General features: G+C 43.7%; 1 protein-coding gene across 2 annotated transcripts in view; it reads left to right on the top strand.

Annotated features, from left to right (window-relative positions):
* The window catches only part of LOC119786081 (plexin-B1-like), a 75,613-nt gene that overhangs the window by 15,796 nt on the left and 45,173 nt on the right, over positions 1-14,644 (top strand). Inside the window, exon 1 of one of the 2 annotated variants that reach the window (XM_038289169.1) lies at positions 3,682-3,779. The exons of the other annotated variant lie outside the window; for it this stretch is intronic. The gene's annotated coding sequence lies outside the window, so the exon portion shown is untranslated. Of the gene's footprint in view, positions 1-3,681; positions 3,780-14,644 lie in introns of those variants that run through there. 2 annotated transcript variants of the gene reach the window in all.

The following is a 14,644-nucleotide window of genomic DNA, read 5'->3' as shown; positions in this document are numbered from 1 at the left end:
ATGGGAACCTCTGTCTGATGGGAACCTCTGTCTGATGGGAACCTCTGTCTGATGGGAACCTCTGTCTGATGGGAACCTCTGTCTGATGGGAACATCTGTCTGATGGGAACCTCTGTCTGATGGGAACCTCTGTCTGATGGGAACATCTGTCTGATGGGAACCTCTGTCTGATGGGAACATCTGTCTGATGGGAACCTCTGTCTGATGGGAACCTCTGTCTGATGGGAACCTCTGTCTGATGGGAACCTCTGTCTGATGGGAACCTCTGTCTGATGGGAACCTCTGTCTGATGGGAACCTCTGTCTGATGGGAACCTCTGTCTGATGGGAACATCTGTCTGATGGGAACCTCTGTCTGATGGGAACCTCTGTCTGATGGGAACATCTGTCTGATGGGAACCTCTGTCTGATGGGAACCTCTGTCTGATGGGAACCTCTGTCTGATGGGAACCTCTGTCTGATGGGAACATCTGTCTGATGGGAACCTCTGTCTGATGGGAACCTCTGTCTGATGGGAACCTCTGTCTGATGGGAACCTCTGTCTGATGGGAACCTCTGTCTGATGGGAACCTCTGTCTGATGGGAACCTCTGTCTGATGGGAACCTCTGTCTGATGGGAACCTCTGTCTGATGGGAACCTCTGTCTGATGGGAACCTCTGTCTGATGGGAACATCTGTCTGATGGGAACCTCTGTCTGATGGGAACCTCTGTCTGATGGGAACCTCTGTCTGATGGGAACATCTGTCTGATGGGAACATCTGTCTGATGGGAACCTCTGTCTGATGGGAACATCTGTCTGATGGGAACCTCTGTCTGATGGGAACCTCTGTCTGATGGGAACCTCTGTCTGATGGGAACATCTGTCTGATGGGAACCTCTGTCTGATTGGGAACCTCTGTCTGATGGGAACCTCTGTCTGATGGGAACCTCTGTCTGATGGGGAACCTCTGTCTGATGGGAACCTCTGTCTGATGGGAACCTCTGTCTGATTGGAACCTCTGTCTGATGGGAACCTCTGTCTGATGGGGACCTCTGTCTGATGGGAACCTCTGTCTGATGGGAACCTCTGTCTGATGGGAACATCTGTCTGATGGGAACCTCTGTCTGATGGGAACCTCTGTCTGATGGGAACATCTGTCTGATGGGAACCTCTGTCTGATGGGAACCTCTGTCTGATGGGAACCTCTGTCTGATGGGAACCTGTGTCTGATGGGAACCTCTGTCTGATGGGAACCTCTGTCTGATGGGAACCTCTGTCTGATGGGAACCTCTGTCTGATGGGAACCTCTGTCTGATGGGAACATCTGTCTGATGGGAACATCTGTCTGATGGGAACCTCTGTCTGATGGGAACCTCTGTCTGATGGGAACATCTGTCTGATGGGAACCTCTGTCTGATGTGAACATCTGTCTGATGGGAACATCTGTCTGATGGGAACATCTGTCTGATGGGGACCTCTGTCTGATGGGGACCTCTGTCTGATGGGAACCTCTGTCTGATGGGAACCTCTGTCTGATGGGAACCTCTGTCTGATGGGAACATCTGTCTGATGGGAACCTCTGTCTGATGGGAACCTCTGTCTGATGGGAACCTCTGTCTGATTGGAACCTCTGTCTGATGGGAACCTCTGTCTGATGGGAACCTCTGTCTGATTGGAACCTCTGTCTGATGGGAACCTCTGTCTGATGGGAACATCTGTCTGATGGGAACCTCTGTCTGATGGGAACATCTGTCTGATGGGAACCTCTGTCTGATGGGAACATCTGTCTGATGGGAACCTCTGTCTGATGGGAACCTCTGTCTGATGGGAACCTCTGTCTGATGGGAACCTGTGTCTGATGGGAACCTCTGTCTGATTGGAACCTCTGTCTGATGGGGACCTCTGTCTGATGGGAACCTCTGTCTGATGGGAACCTCTGTCTGATGGGAACATCTGTCTGATGGGAACCTCTGTCTGATTGGAACCTCTGTCTGATGGAAACCTCTGTCTGATGGGAACCTCTGTCTGATGGGAACCTCTGTCTGATGGGAACATCTGTCTGATGGGAACCTCTGTCTGATTGGAACCTCTGTCTGATGGAAACCTCTGTCTGATGGGAACATCTGTCTGATGGGAACCTCTGTCTGATGGGAACATCTGTCTGATGGGAACCTCTGTCTGATTGGAACCTCTGTCTGATGGAAACCTCTGTCTGATGGGAACCTCTGTCTGATGGGGACACGACAAAAGGGATACACACCTGTTGAGGTAGTTAAAATCTAGAAAGTCTAGTTTCTAGTGTAGTTTATCCCTTTAGTTTCATATAAAATTATAGGGATAAACTAAAGCCTGGTTCTTCCTGTTCATAGAGAGTTTTTCCTCTCCACTGTCGCTACAAGCATGCTTAGTGTGAGGGATTGCTGAAGAGTCAATGAGTCGATGCAATCAGCTGGTTTTCCTTAGATAGAAAACTTTGAATCAATCTAAGTGGAAGATCTGATGAACTGGAAAGTGCCTTTCGATGACATGTGTTGTTGAATTGGAGCTATAGAAATAAACTGAATAGAATTGAACTACAGGGATAAACGGGTATTGACTATGGGTATGCTCATCTGACAGAACACCGGCCTGTGCATATTTGTTAGTTAGTAAATGCTCTTTAGAGGAGATGAAGAGGTAAAAATCTTCCTTCCACAAATACACATCCTGCTGTTGCTGTTTTGATCCCTTCTCAAAGACAAAATCCTCCAAGCTGAGCACTAATCCTCTCTTCTGTTTTAAAGCAGCTTCTAATCGTTTTAATGGAGACTAATAAGACCTCAGATTAAGATTAGATAAAAGGCGGATGTTATCTTTGCTCATGTCTGGAATGCTCCATTTGCAGAGCTAAGAAAAAACGTCTTAAGAGTGGAGACATTTAATTTTTCTGATAGTCATGGCCGTAGTTTTTGTCTAAGCAGCAATGCATTGTGGGAACGACATCAGTCATCACCTGCTGCAGGCCAGCCATGCAACACACAAATCGACTAAGCTCCTGTTTTTCGACTGGCAGCTAAAAATCTTCTGATCTGAACAAACCAGGAAGTATTTTAGACACCAAACTTTAAATAAACATAAAACTTTATTTGTTTTAAGTTTTTATAGTTTTACTTTGAGGTCCCATTAGACAATAAGGTTCCCTTTATAGAAGCTTTAAAGATGTGATATTAAAGAATCTATAAACACTTTATAAATCATTCCTAAGAGATTATTATGCATTCAGTGTTTTTATATGAATCCGTTGTAAGGTGGTGACTTGACGTGGTGAATATAAGCAGTGATTAAGCTCACTATCTGGCTGCGAACTGCTCAGCTTCACCTTTTGAATGATTTATAAAGCGTTTACAGATAATTTAGAATCATCTGTTTAAACCGTCCATAAAAGGAACCTCATTAAAAGTGTCCACCACTTTTTATCCGCCTAAAGGATGCAGAGTGAATCCAGCTTGTCGAGATGCCTTCATGCACCTGCATGCAGCTCTGCAAACTCCTCAGAGGTCCGAGGTGATCCAGGTCAGCTGATTTTGGCTCAGTTCTGGAATGTTCCTTCTGGAGGCAATGCTGTGTGCACGGTCAGCTTTGTGAAGCAGTGGGTGTGGGGAGGTAACGAGGGAAAGTAGCCCTTCTCCTTTGTGTCTTTTGTTGCTGAGGAGGCTGGAAGGAGCAGCTATTGAAGGAGGGAGGGGGATGTGAGGTTGGGGGAGGTCTGCCTCCCGGTCTGCCAGTGAGAAACGGCTGCTGCTTCCTTCAGTCTCCTCAGGTGAGTGGGTGCGGCTGCAGAGGTAATGTTCTCTGCCTTTTGTTTCCATGCTGCTTTGTTCACAGAAACTTTGTGAAACTGGAACCTGTTTGGTTTTTCTACTGGATTTACGTTCCTGTAATTACAGTGATACATCCTGCTGACAGGATCCACATTAATCCTTGATCAGAATATCTCAGATAAATCTGCTTTAGCTGCGGCCGACTGGCCGGCGATGGCTGCTGAGAGGCGCCGTTCACTGCGGAGCGACAAGGGAGGCTTTTCCCCGCAGGTCACAGGAGCAGGACAACAAGCAGCACTTTGAAATGTTGTCCAGTGGAAACCATGAGAAGAGTGAACTCTGTTTCCGTAGAAACGCCCTTTTTCTCCAAACAGCAGCCCCCCCCCACCACTGAATCTCTTTTAGAGGCGGTGGGGGGGGTTCTCTTTACGAGAGAAAGAGGAGAGTTTCTATGGAGGGGGAAAAGCCCATGTTTGAAGTTCAGAGCAGATGGTGGGCTCCACACTGGTCATATTGGTGATACTGGGCAGCCTTTTGGTTGCTGGGAACACCTGCATCGATAAACTGGTAGATTATGCGCCTCAGATGATCTCAAAGCATGGCTGATGAAGCACGTCTCTGTTCATCAGGGACTTCAAAGGTCATTACAGGAAAAGTCCGGTCAGCAAGGAATAATCACTGGAACCTTATTTATACCTAAAACTAATACGTTTGTGGTGAATTTAACATTAATCAGTTTAAAAAAAATAAAAATAGGAGGGGTTACTATAGTAGCCCCTCCCTCCTGCCATCTTCCAGCAGTGACGTCACGGTGCGGTAAGCCTAGCGCCATTCTCCCCGCTTTACAAGCTAAATCAATGGGAACTACTAGACATGGGGTCTTCAACGTTTTCCAGGCCAAGGACCCCCCCAAATCGATGGCGAGATGGAGCGGGGACCCCCTAATATTGTATGAAATAGTGTTCTATCAAACTGGTCCTATAGTCACTCTATTACAGATGGAGTAATGTAACTAAAGTAATCCCTCCCTGGGATTATTAAAGTATTTCTGATTCCAGGTTGATGGGACAGGTGTTGTGAATGAAACGGTGCCCAGCTTGAAAGAGCTCCTGTGTGTCACTGAATGTGAGCATTGATCATAGGCGGTTCTAGACAGGGGCCGACGAGGGCCAGGGCCCCTGTAGATCATGTCCTGGCCCCTGTATTGAAGACATAGTATTCAAAGAAAATCTAATGATGATATTTGCTGGAACAGACATGATTACTGATAGGCCCTTGGGATCTATTTTTTTTTCTATACAAGTTTTGTTTTACTAATAATTTAAAAACAATAAAGTTATAGCTTCAGTGGTGTTGCGATAGCGTCCCAGTTTTCATCTGCTAAATTTTATTTTTTTTTCAAAACAAATTCCTCTAATTTTTACGGCAGAATTCATCCATTTTTCTTGAGTTCTAATTCAGATTTTAAGAAAAAAAAAACGTAATTTTAACTCCAATTAAGTTAAAAATATGTACAATTTCAAATTTATGAATGTCTATTGATCTAACAAGAACTAGAATTTCAATAATTAAACCTAATTGAATAGAAATTTCATTTCATGCAGCTCTCTTAATATATTTGAATCCCTTGCCCTGTTTTTTATTTTTTGCTTTTCTGTGCCCCCCATGAAAACACGCTGGCCCCCTCCTGGCCCCCTCGTACATTTGGTCTAGAACCGCCACTGGCATTGATATCTGAAAGACATCTTCAGCCTCCATTTATCTGTTTACTACAGTGTGATGAATTCATGTTAATGTGGATTTAAAGACATTTCATTTAATGGAAAAAAAGAAGTCTAATCAACCAAAACATTCGTGACCCCCATGCAGTACCTCCGAGGACCCCCTAGGGGTCACGGACCCCCTGTTGAAGACCTCCGTACTAGACACATCTGCAATCAACAACAATTATTGAAGATTTCCAGAGGACTTCACCATTGAAATTCACCAGAGCTATAGTGAAACTGACAATGCCCACGTGCATGGCAGCTGGATGCTGGAATATACATGGCCAGAGAAATATGTAATAAAACAGGCGTCTATAACATACAAAAAAAAAAAATTAATCCTCATTAATGCTGACGCTAACAAAGTCAGAAGAGCTCTGGTGCTGTTTTGAGATTCTCAGTCATCCAGGTCAGATTCATTCCAAAAAAGTTAAAAACAATCCACTGGACTTTGTTTCCAAGTTTAAAGACGTTTCTCTTCCCATCCAGGAAGCTTTTTCAGTTCAAAATGTCAGAAATAGCGTTGAGTTCTTGTTTTTGCTTAGAAAACATGCAAATTGAAACAGACGAACGTCTTCCACTGTGCAGAGCTGAGGAAGGTCTTCAAACTTGGATTATTGGTCTCGTGGTTTGTTCTGTCACTTTTTTGGAAACGGCTCTGGAATCGGATCAGTTTCGGTATTAGCAGTTAAAAGTTTAAATATTGAAGAAACTGATTGCTGCGTCTTTGTTCTTGAAGAGCCGCTCTTCATCATCGTTGGATTTTTCTGTGACGTGGATTGCAGAAACAAATTGAGCAGACGATGCAGCACGTCGTGGATCGTTCCCATTCTGCAGACATTTCTAACTTCCTGTTTAATGGAAGACCGCAAACATTTCAAATGATTCAGTGCAGTGCTCATCACACGCTAGCTGCCAGCTATGAAACAGGCCGTTAATGTGTTACTGGCTGATCATGCATCCATAATGATGCTCTGGTTCTCATTGACCTTTTCAGGTTTTCTCTGATTCCAGGTAACTTTGACAGAAGCTTCATGTTCTTTGGTTTCCGGCAGCAGGTCAAATTCCTGCTTTAACTAAACCAGGTGGAACCCAAGAAATAGTTCCTCATGTTAACCGTTTTAAACTAAAGTCCTTTGAGCTTTTCACAGCCTTATGGAGGCTGTTCTAGGTCAGTGGTGTTTTAGACGTGGAGCTGAGGACGTATCCAACTTTATCTCTGACAGCAGGAATGCTACAGTTTCTTTTCCTTTACCATTGTCTTCCTGCTCTGCTGAAAGCAAAAGCTGCCAAAACACACCAGCTATACCTGCAGGCAGTAGTGAGGATGCTACGGCTCATTGAGTTTTAGGAAACATGCAAACCCAACTACAGGATCCATTCAAACCGGCTTTCAGCAGCAGATTAAACCCTAAACTCAGCTGGAGTCTTTTAGCAGAGCTGCAGCCTGAACTGTGCTTTCTAGAACAGCTTTTCTACACAGGCTGGAAGCAGCAGAGTACAAGGTACAGAATCTGGCCTGCAGCTGGGGGGGGTTTACCATTAGGCAATACTACAAGTTCCTGGGGTCCCAATAAAACTCAGTTTACATGTATGGTTAATGCAAATATTCCTTATTTGTTCACATTAATTATGTCTTTGATAAAAATCCTTTAGCTAAAATGCCATCAGAACGCTGATAATATTAGGTGTGTCTCAGCCCCCCCCTTCAGTGTCCACCATATTGGATCAGTCCATTTGCTGCACATGTTCAGAAAGGTCCAAACAGACAGCAGCAAACCATTTGAAAACAAACCATGCAAAGAGCAGTGTTGCCAACTTAGCGCTTTAGTCGCTATATTTAGCCACTTTTCAGACCCCTCTAGCACTTTGATTTCTAAAAAGCTCCTAGCGCCAAATCTAGAGACTTTTTTCTGCTACTGGAGACTTTGGAGACAACATCTAAAAGCAGCGAACTCTGCTCTCCAGAGCGAGTAGATTGGTAACCCCGCCTCCTGCTCTCCTCTATCTTGTCTGCTGTCATGATTCATGCAGCTATTATTTCATCCAAATGAAAAATGGAGAACAGATAAGCAGATCATGGCTTGTCTACAGTGAAAAGAAGGACTGGGTTATTTACTTTGGCCTTTTTGGAAACACAGGAAGGAGCAATCAGCTAAGTGAGCTTAGTGCTTGGAAAAAATCTTTCATTCCTTTAGAGACAGCATGAAAAGTCAGCCGAGTACAAAACGTCCACACGAAGTCAAAACGAACACGAAACGCTAATATTTTCCAGAACGTTTGTCTTAAAGACGGAGACGTAAAATAAATGTGATCGTCCACACGAATGCATGAAAACGCTGCAAAATGTATGCCAGGCCTGTAAGTGGCGCTGTGGTGCCAAAGCAAAAATAGGCGACGAAATGTTGGGCATGCGCACTAATATTTATACATGGTTGCCCTGCGGGTCCATTTTGGTGGTTCAGTCAAATTCAGGTGCTGAACTATGTGGTCGATATTGCTCTGTTCTTCCTGGAGATATTCCAGAAGAAGATTCTGTTGTAAGCCCGACAGCAGGGTGAGTAGCATTAGCAGCAACGGCGCCATTGTTGTTGTGATCCTGTCTCGCGCATGCGTGTGTAGAGGCGACGCTATGACGCATGCGTGTAAAAAAAAATATGCGGTTAGAGCGTAAAGATGGAAACGCGAAAACGGCGTTTCGAAATCTTTCCACTCTGAAGGCTGAATAAAAAAAAGATCGTTTACAGACCCCCGAGACGCCGGCTTCGTGTGGATGAGAGGCTGGTTTGGTGAAAAATTTGTGCGTTTAGGCCAGGGTTTGACTTCGTGTGGACGGGGCCATAGAGAGGAAAACAAGAAGAGAGGGACACAACCTAGAACAGATAATGGATGTCTATTCTATTAACATTTCTCTATCTGGAGAATGGGGCTGTTTGATGTCTTCTCATTCAGAGGGGCCCCTGCCCGTCTTTGCCTAGGGCCCCAAATTTCCTAAATCTGCCCTTGTGTGTAGCTAGTTGTTAGCAGCTAAACTTCTCCATAATCTTAGACCTGTTCATTTATCTGCAATGCATGCTTTCAACTATAGAGAGTAGTGATTTGATAAGGAGTTTAGTTTAATTCATCGTTTACCGTCAATTTAAAGCATTTCCTGTTTTTCTTTAACTAGAAATCTGCTAAATTGTGGCTGCGTATCTAAAGTAAAATAACAGTTTGTCTCATATTAACCTTTAGAAAGCAGCTGGTACCAAACAGAAGAGTCTGTCTGAAGCAGCAGAGCGTTGGGATTGGCGAGCCGTTGATCCGCCATCAGTGGACTCTCCGTGTGCCGTGTCCTTTCCCGGCGCTTGGTTAATGACTGCACTTCTCAAACCATCAGAATACCCAGCATCCTTTGTGTTCAGCAGGTCCTTCTTCTTTTGATTTGAATGCCCGCTCACATGTTGCTCCGGCGCCGATGTGTTAAATCAGCTTATTTATTTTTATTATTTCAGCTTCACTGTGACAACGAAAAGAAGTTCAATAGAAGTAGAAGTTAAACACTTTATGACAAATGAGCCAACCTCTAAATATCTGCTGAGGGTACTAAGACCAGGACAGATATCAGCAGTGCAGCCAGCCATCCACCCCCCCGCCGAAGCTTTATTGGCAACACATGCTCACTGTGGTGTATATTGATCACTGCAGTGACCCTGTGACCCAGTGCCCAACATAGTGGTGGATAATCAGAAGGTTATGGCCTGATTTCCAGTTTGCACCCATGCTAACCTGCACAGGGTGACAGATCAGCCGTTTGTTTCCGGTTTCTTATGTTTATCTTCAGCCTTTTAGTTCCTGGAGTCGGTCAGACTGCGTTATGTATTAATCTAACGTCTGATAGATGTGGACACGGTTCTGACTTTGTTCATCAGAACTATTTAGCACTGATTCACGTGTTCATTAAGCCTTCATCCAACCAATGGCATTTAAGGTGGATAAAGTCTTTCTCCTGTTTGCATCCTCTCTGAAGAATGCCAAATATATTTTGTAGAGCAAAATATGTTTAAAAGCCACTTTATAGCTCTTTGATTTCTTTAACATCAAATCAGTAGCTTCATATTAATAACTTCATAACTGAGGATCTTAAAGATCATTTTCTCTAGAGAAGGAAGGCAGTGATTGTTGTTTATCCATTAGTTTGAACCGGATGATGATGATGATCTGAAACAGATTTCCTTTTTATGGCAGCAGGCCACACAGTCACAAATATCTGCTTCCTGCCGTCTGTAAATGAGGCTGAAGGACGGGGACCGCCCACCCGGCCAGACTGAGGGGTCACCAGCGGGGGTCCATCAGAGCCGAGGGCTTTGTCTATCTGATCTACTCAATTTGTATTCTATTCAGTTTATTTCTATAGCTCCAATTCACATCATGTCATCTCAGGTCACTTTCCAGTTCACCAGATCATCCAGTCAGATTGATTCAAAGTTTTCTATCTAAGGAAAACCAGCTGATTGCATCGACTCATTGACTCTTCAGCAATCCCTCACACTAAACATGCTTGTAGCGACAGTGGAGAGGAAAAACTCCCTTTGAACAGGAAGAAACCTCCAGCAGAACCAGGCTCAGTGGGGTTCAAGGAGACAGAACTCTTGAAAAAGTTCATTATGGTGGAAGTGATCGCACACTTGTTTGGCAACTACTTTCTCAAGAATTTTAGATAAGAAAGGAAGATTGGATATAGGTCTATAATTGATCAAGTCATCTGGGTCAAGATGCCTAATGGCAACTCTGGGGAGTGGAGGTCCAGCGCATTGTGCTTGAAAACCCGAGGCTTTTAAGTTCAAGCTCCACTCCCACAGACTGCCACTCTGGGTCCCTGAGCAAGATCCTGAACCCCACTCTGCTCCGCAAGGGGATGGGTTAAATGCAGAGTCACTGAAAGTGCACGGCGGCGCCATGCTCTTACTCTTAGCTACTACAGGCAGGTTGCCATGGTTGCAGGTGTCCAAATGTTCAGGTGCACATTGAGGTCAGGGAGATAAAGTCTCTCATGAGGGGACCAATCCGAAAGCAGCTTCCATGCCATATTTCAGTAAATTTACTACTCTGCTATCATGAGCGAGTCACCACATTCTAGCTTGCTTTACGTTGCCATGACAACGTAACATCTATAAACTTGTGTTGGCCTCAAAATTATTAAATTAAAATCCAAATTCATGTAATAGTAAAATGAAAAAAAAACTAATTTCCCAAAATATATATACATTTTTTTTACTTATAAATTGTGCAAAATATTGTTCCTTTGCTGCACTTTAAGGAATGGAAATGTTATTTAAATTTACAAAACAAAATTTTGTTATTTATACAATAATTTTTAAGTTTTAATAATTCTTTTTTAAAATCTCCCTCTCGCCTCTAGGGGGTGCTGAAGCACTCCCGGCACCCTGGATTCCCGTGGCCATGGATCAACGTGTTTTTGGATGTACAGTGTGAGCAGGTAGATCGCATCAGATCGTGGGGCTGTAAAGTGGAAGAACGTACATTGGGAGCTGCGAACTTTTAAACCCTGCGGTGTAATCGTACAATGTGAGATGTAGCTAACTTATAATACACCAGTTGGAAAAATCGTACAGTGGATGTCTGGCCCTAGAGAGGATTCTGCTAAATGGACTTTTGTGATGTGACCCAGGACACCTTGTGGTGTAGCAGCATGTCTTACAGAAATGCTCCCTGGGGACACAGTGTGACTGATAACCTGCAGGTAACCAGTTAGAAGGAATCCAGTAAGAATATGAGCGTAGAGTAGAGGTCATCAATTAGCAGACCAGGGTCAAGATCCGGACCCCCCTTTCTAGCTAATCCGGACTCAACCGGATTTAAAACATTTATAAATTACAGCATGTAGTCTAATTTCCCTTGCTCCTCTTCTCCTGTTAATACGATAAAGCCCTGGGGAGCGTCCGGCTCCAGGCTGCACGTGATCCAAATGAGCCAATGAGCTGTCAGTCTGGGTTGCTGCTGCTGCTACTTCTAGACACAGCAGGCAAACCTGTGGCAAGCCGGGCGATGGGAAAGAAGGAGAAGACCATGAGAAAAAGAGAGCAGAGAAAGTGTGGACTGCTGGAAGAACTGCGGTGAACTGGTGAAAGAAAAGTGAAATGGCGTGCTCAAAGATGACCCTGCACATTTAGAGGATGTTTGGCTCAACCTGCTGCTGTGAAGCAGGATTCTCCACCATGAACAGAATCAACAATAAATCTGGATCCAGGCTCAAAATGAGCTCCTTGATATGTGCTTGAGAATGGCTTAGTCTCCATTTAAACCCAGGTTTAAAGCCTTGCAGGGCAGCCTAAAGCCCACTGCCAACATTAAGACAGAAAAAAGAAAGAAAATAACAAACGCTCAGTTCAGGTGTTTGAGAAAATATGGGAATCAGGAAATTGTTTATATACCCAACTGAACGATTGTTGTTCTCTAGTTCAAATACAATAAATTTTATATTGTTTTGTTTTTATATTTTTTTAATTTAAAAATTCAATGTATAATATGGATGCATAAACAACTAATTTTAATTGAGAGTTAAATTTAGTTCTCCGGACCTTTAGTGGTTGATGATTTTCTTTATTTGGTTGCTGTAGACCGTTAAGGCTGCACCGATTGATCGGCCTGAGTTTGGTAGGTGATCTTCTCTACCTTTAAAATCCCCCGTTGTCATCGCTTTAAGCTTTTATATTCACATCATTTCTACAGTTTTTAATCAGTTTCTTTATCCGTAGAATTTCTGAATGATCAACAAACAATCTTTACAAAACTGATGTTCTGCCCCTGAGCAACTGTCTGTTGGATTTTATTGATCTCTTTTTGCAATGTTTTTAAATTTAAAATGAATTCCTTTAAGTTGTTGAAGGTTTTATGCCTAATAACTTCCTTGCTTGGTCAATAATAGAATACAGGAAGGTAAAAATATAAAGTTTAGTTCAGCAGCAGTTATATAACCATATTCTTTTAAGGATTGATGAATCTAAAGTGAATCAGGTTGAAGATGAAGCACAATATTTTCAATCTCTTTCCAACATTTTTGTATTTTATGTGACTAAAGAGTGAAGGACCTGAATGTCTGTAGTTTAATTACAGAGCAGTGATGCCTCATGGGAAACGCTGTCAGTGTGGGTTTCAAAAAGAGTAAACAGAGAGGTTGTGGCGTTGTTGTGATCCGTGTTGTGAAGTTCCTGCCTTCTGGTTTCCTTTTGTTCAGTGAAACGTTTGAGACGTTTGTGTTTCTGTTTTTTAATAACTTGCTGGGAATGAGCCGAGGCTCGGTGTGGCCACGCCGCGTCCGGATGGGTGTCTCTCCAGACAGACTCGTTTCTTTTGGAAAAGCTGGGGGGAACAGACCGTGTCACAAGTTGAGTCACTCTACATTTCTTAACAAAGAGAGGCCTGACTAAAGTTGGCAGCTGGTTTAATGGTCAGAGAGGCCACAGAGCCTGGAATGTCCTGAATCCAGTCATCTCCATCCTCAGAGAATGCTGCTTTCGGTGCGTCGCATCAGGTTCGCTCCTGTTGAACTAAAGCCTCACAGTGTGTAATTTAGCCGCTATATAAGCTGACCTGACCCACCATACTGATGGCTTAAGTAGCAACATCTTTGTTTCGTTTTTTAAAACCGATGTTTGAACGTGTGAAAAATCTGTGAATTAGAGCAAAGTCACAAATCTTGCCTTTGGTTTCCCACATGAAGGAGCTATGAGTCCAAAGCAACGGATAAAGACAATAACAGCCAAGAGTTTAAATGGCCAGAGGAAACTGCTCATGTCTAAAAGAATCCCAACATGCCTGGTGATGGAAGCCGATCCAATTCAATTCAATGCAGTTTATTTACACACATGTCATCTCAAGGCACTTTACAGTTCAACCAGATCATACAGTCAAATTGATACAAAGTTTTCTGTCTAAGGAAAACCAGTTGATTGCATTGACTCATTGACTCAAATACAATCCCTCACACCAAGCATGCTTGTAGCGACTGTGGAGAGGAAAAACTCCCTTTTAACAGGAAGAAACCTCCAGCAGAACCAGGCTCAGTGTGAGCGGCCATCTGCTGAGGCCCACTGGGGTTCAAGGAGACAGAAGCAGACATAGAAAAAGAAGCAGAGACACAAAAAGCAGCTGTAAAAGGCGGCCCCGTCCAGGAAACACACAGCCAGGCAGACGAGCTCCGAGCCAGCTCCCATTCCAGAGGACGAAGAGAGCACATCCACTCAGTCACGGTCAGAGAAACAGGACCACACTGGAAAACAGGCCGATCTCCAACATCTATAAACAAGGGTGTTGATGGCAGCAGCACAGCTGATGTTTCTTTCCAGGATGGAGTCACAGCCAAACAGGAACAGACGAGGCAAAGCTACTCTGAGGAAAAGCAGAGAGAGCAGAAGGTTAGAGATTGAACTAACAGATTCTGCAGAGTGGGAGAATAGAGAGAGAATGAAGCAGAATGATGAAAAAGGGGTCCCTATGTCCTCCAGCAGTCTAAGCCTATAGCAGCAGAACTATAGAGATAGCTCAGGACAACCTGAGCCACTCTAACTAGAAGCTTTATCAAAAAGGAAAGTTTTAAGCCTAGCCTTAAAAGTAGACAGGGTGTCTGCCTCACGGACTAAAACTGGTAGTTGGTTCCACAGGAGAGGAGCCTGAGAACTAAAAGATCTGCCTCCCATTCTACTTTTAGAAGTTCTAGGAACCACTAGTAAACCTGCAGATTGAGAGCGAAGTGCTCTGTTAGGAACATAAGGAACAATCAGATCTCTGATATAAGATGGAGCTTGGCCATTTAAGGCTTTATATGTGAGAAGGAGGATTTTAAATTCTATTCTGGATTTAACAGGAAGCCAATGAAGAGAAGCCAGGATAGGCGAGATATGATCTCTCTTTTTCATTTTCATCAGAACTCTGGCTGCAGCATTTTGGATCAGCTGAAGGCTTTTAACTACAGTTTGTGGACTTCCTGATAGTAAAGAATTACAATAGTCCAGCCTTGAAGTAACAAATGCATGGACTAGTTTCTCAGCATCACCCCTGGACAGGAGATTTCTCATTTTTGCAATATTCCTCAGATG

This window comes from Cyprinodon tularosa, unplaced genomic scaffold (genome assembly GCF_016077235.1).
Source record: "Cyprinodon tularosa strain WSP-4 unplaced genomic scaffold, ASM1607723v1 ctg264, whole genome shotgun sequence".
Taxonomy (NCBI): domain Eukaryota; kingdom Metazoa; phylum Chordata; class Actinopteri; order Cyprinodontiformes; family Cyprinodontidae; genus Cyprinodon; species Cyprinodon tularosa.
The sequence above is the reverse complement of the archived record's forward strand: the minus strand, read 5'-3'. Positions and strand labels throughout refer to the sequence as shown.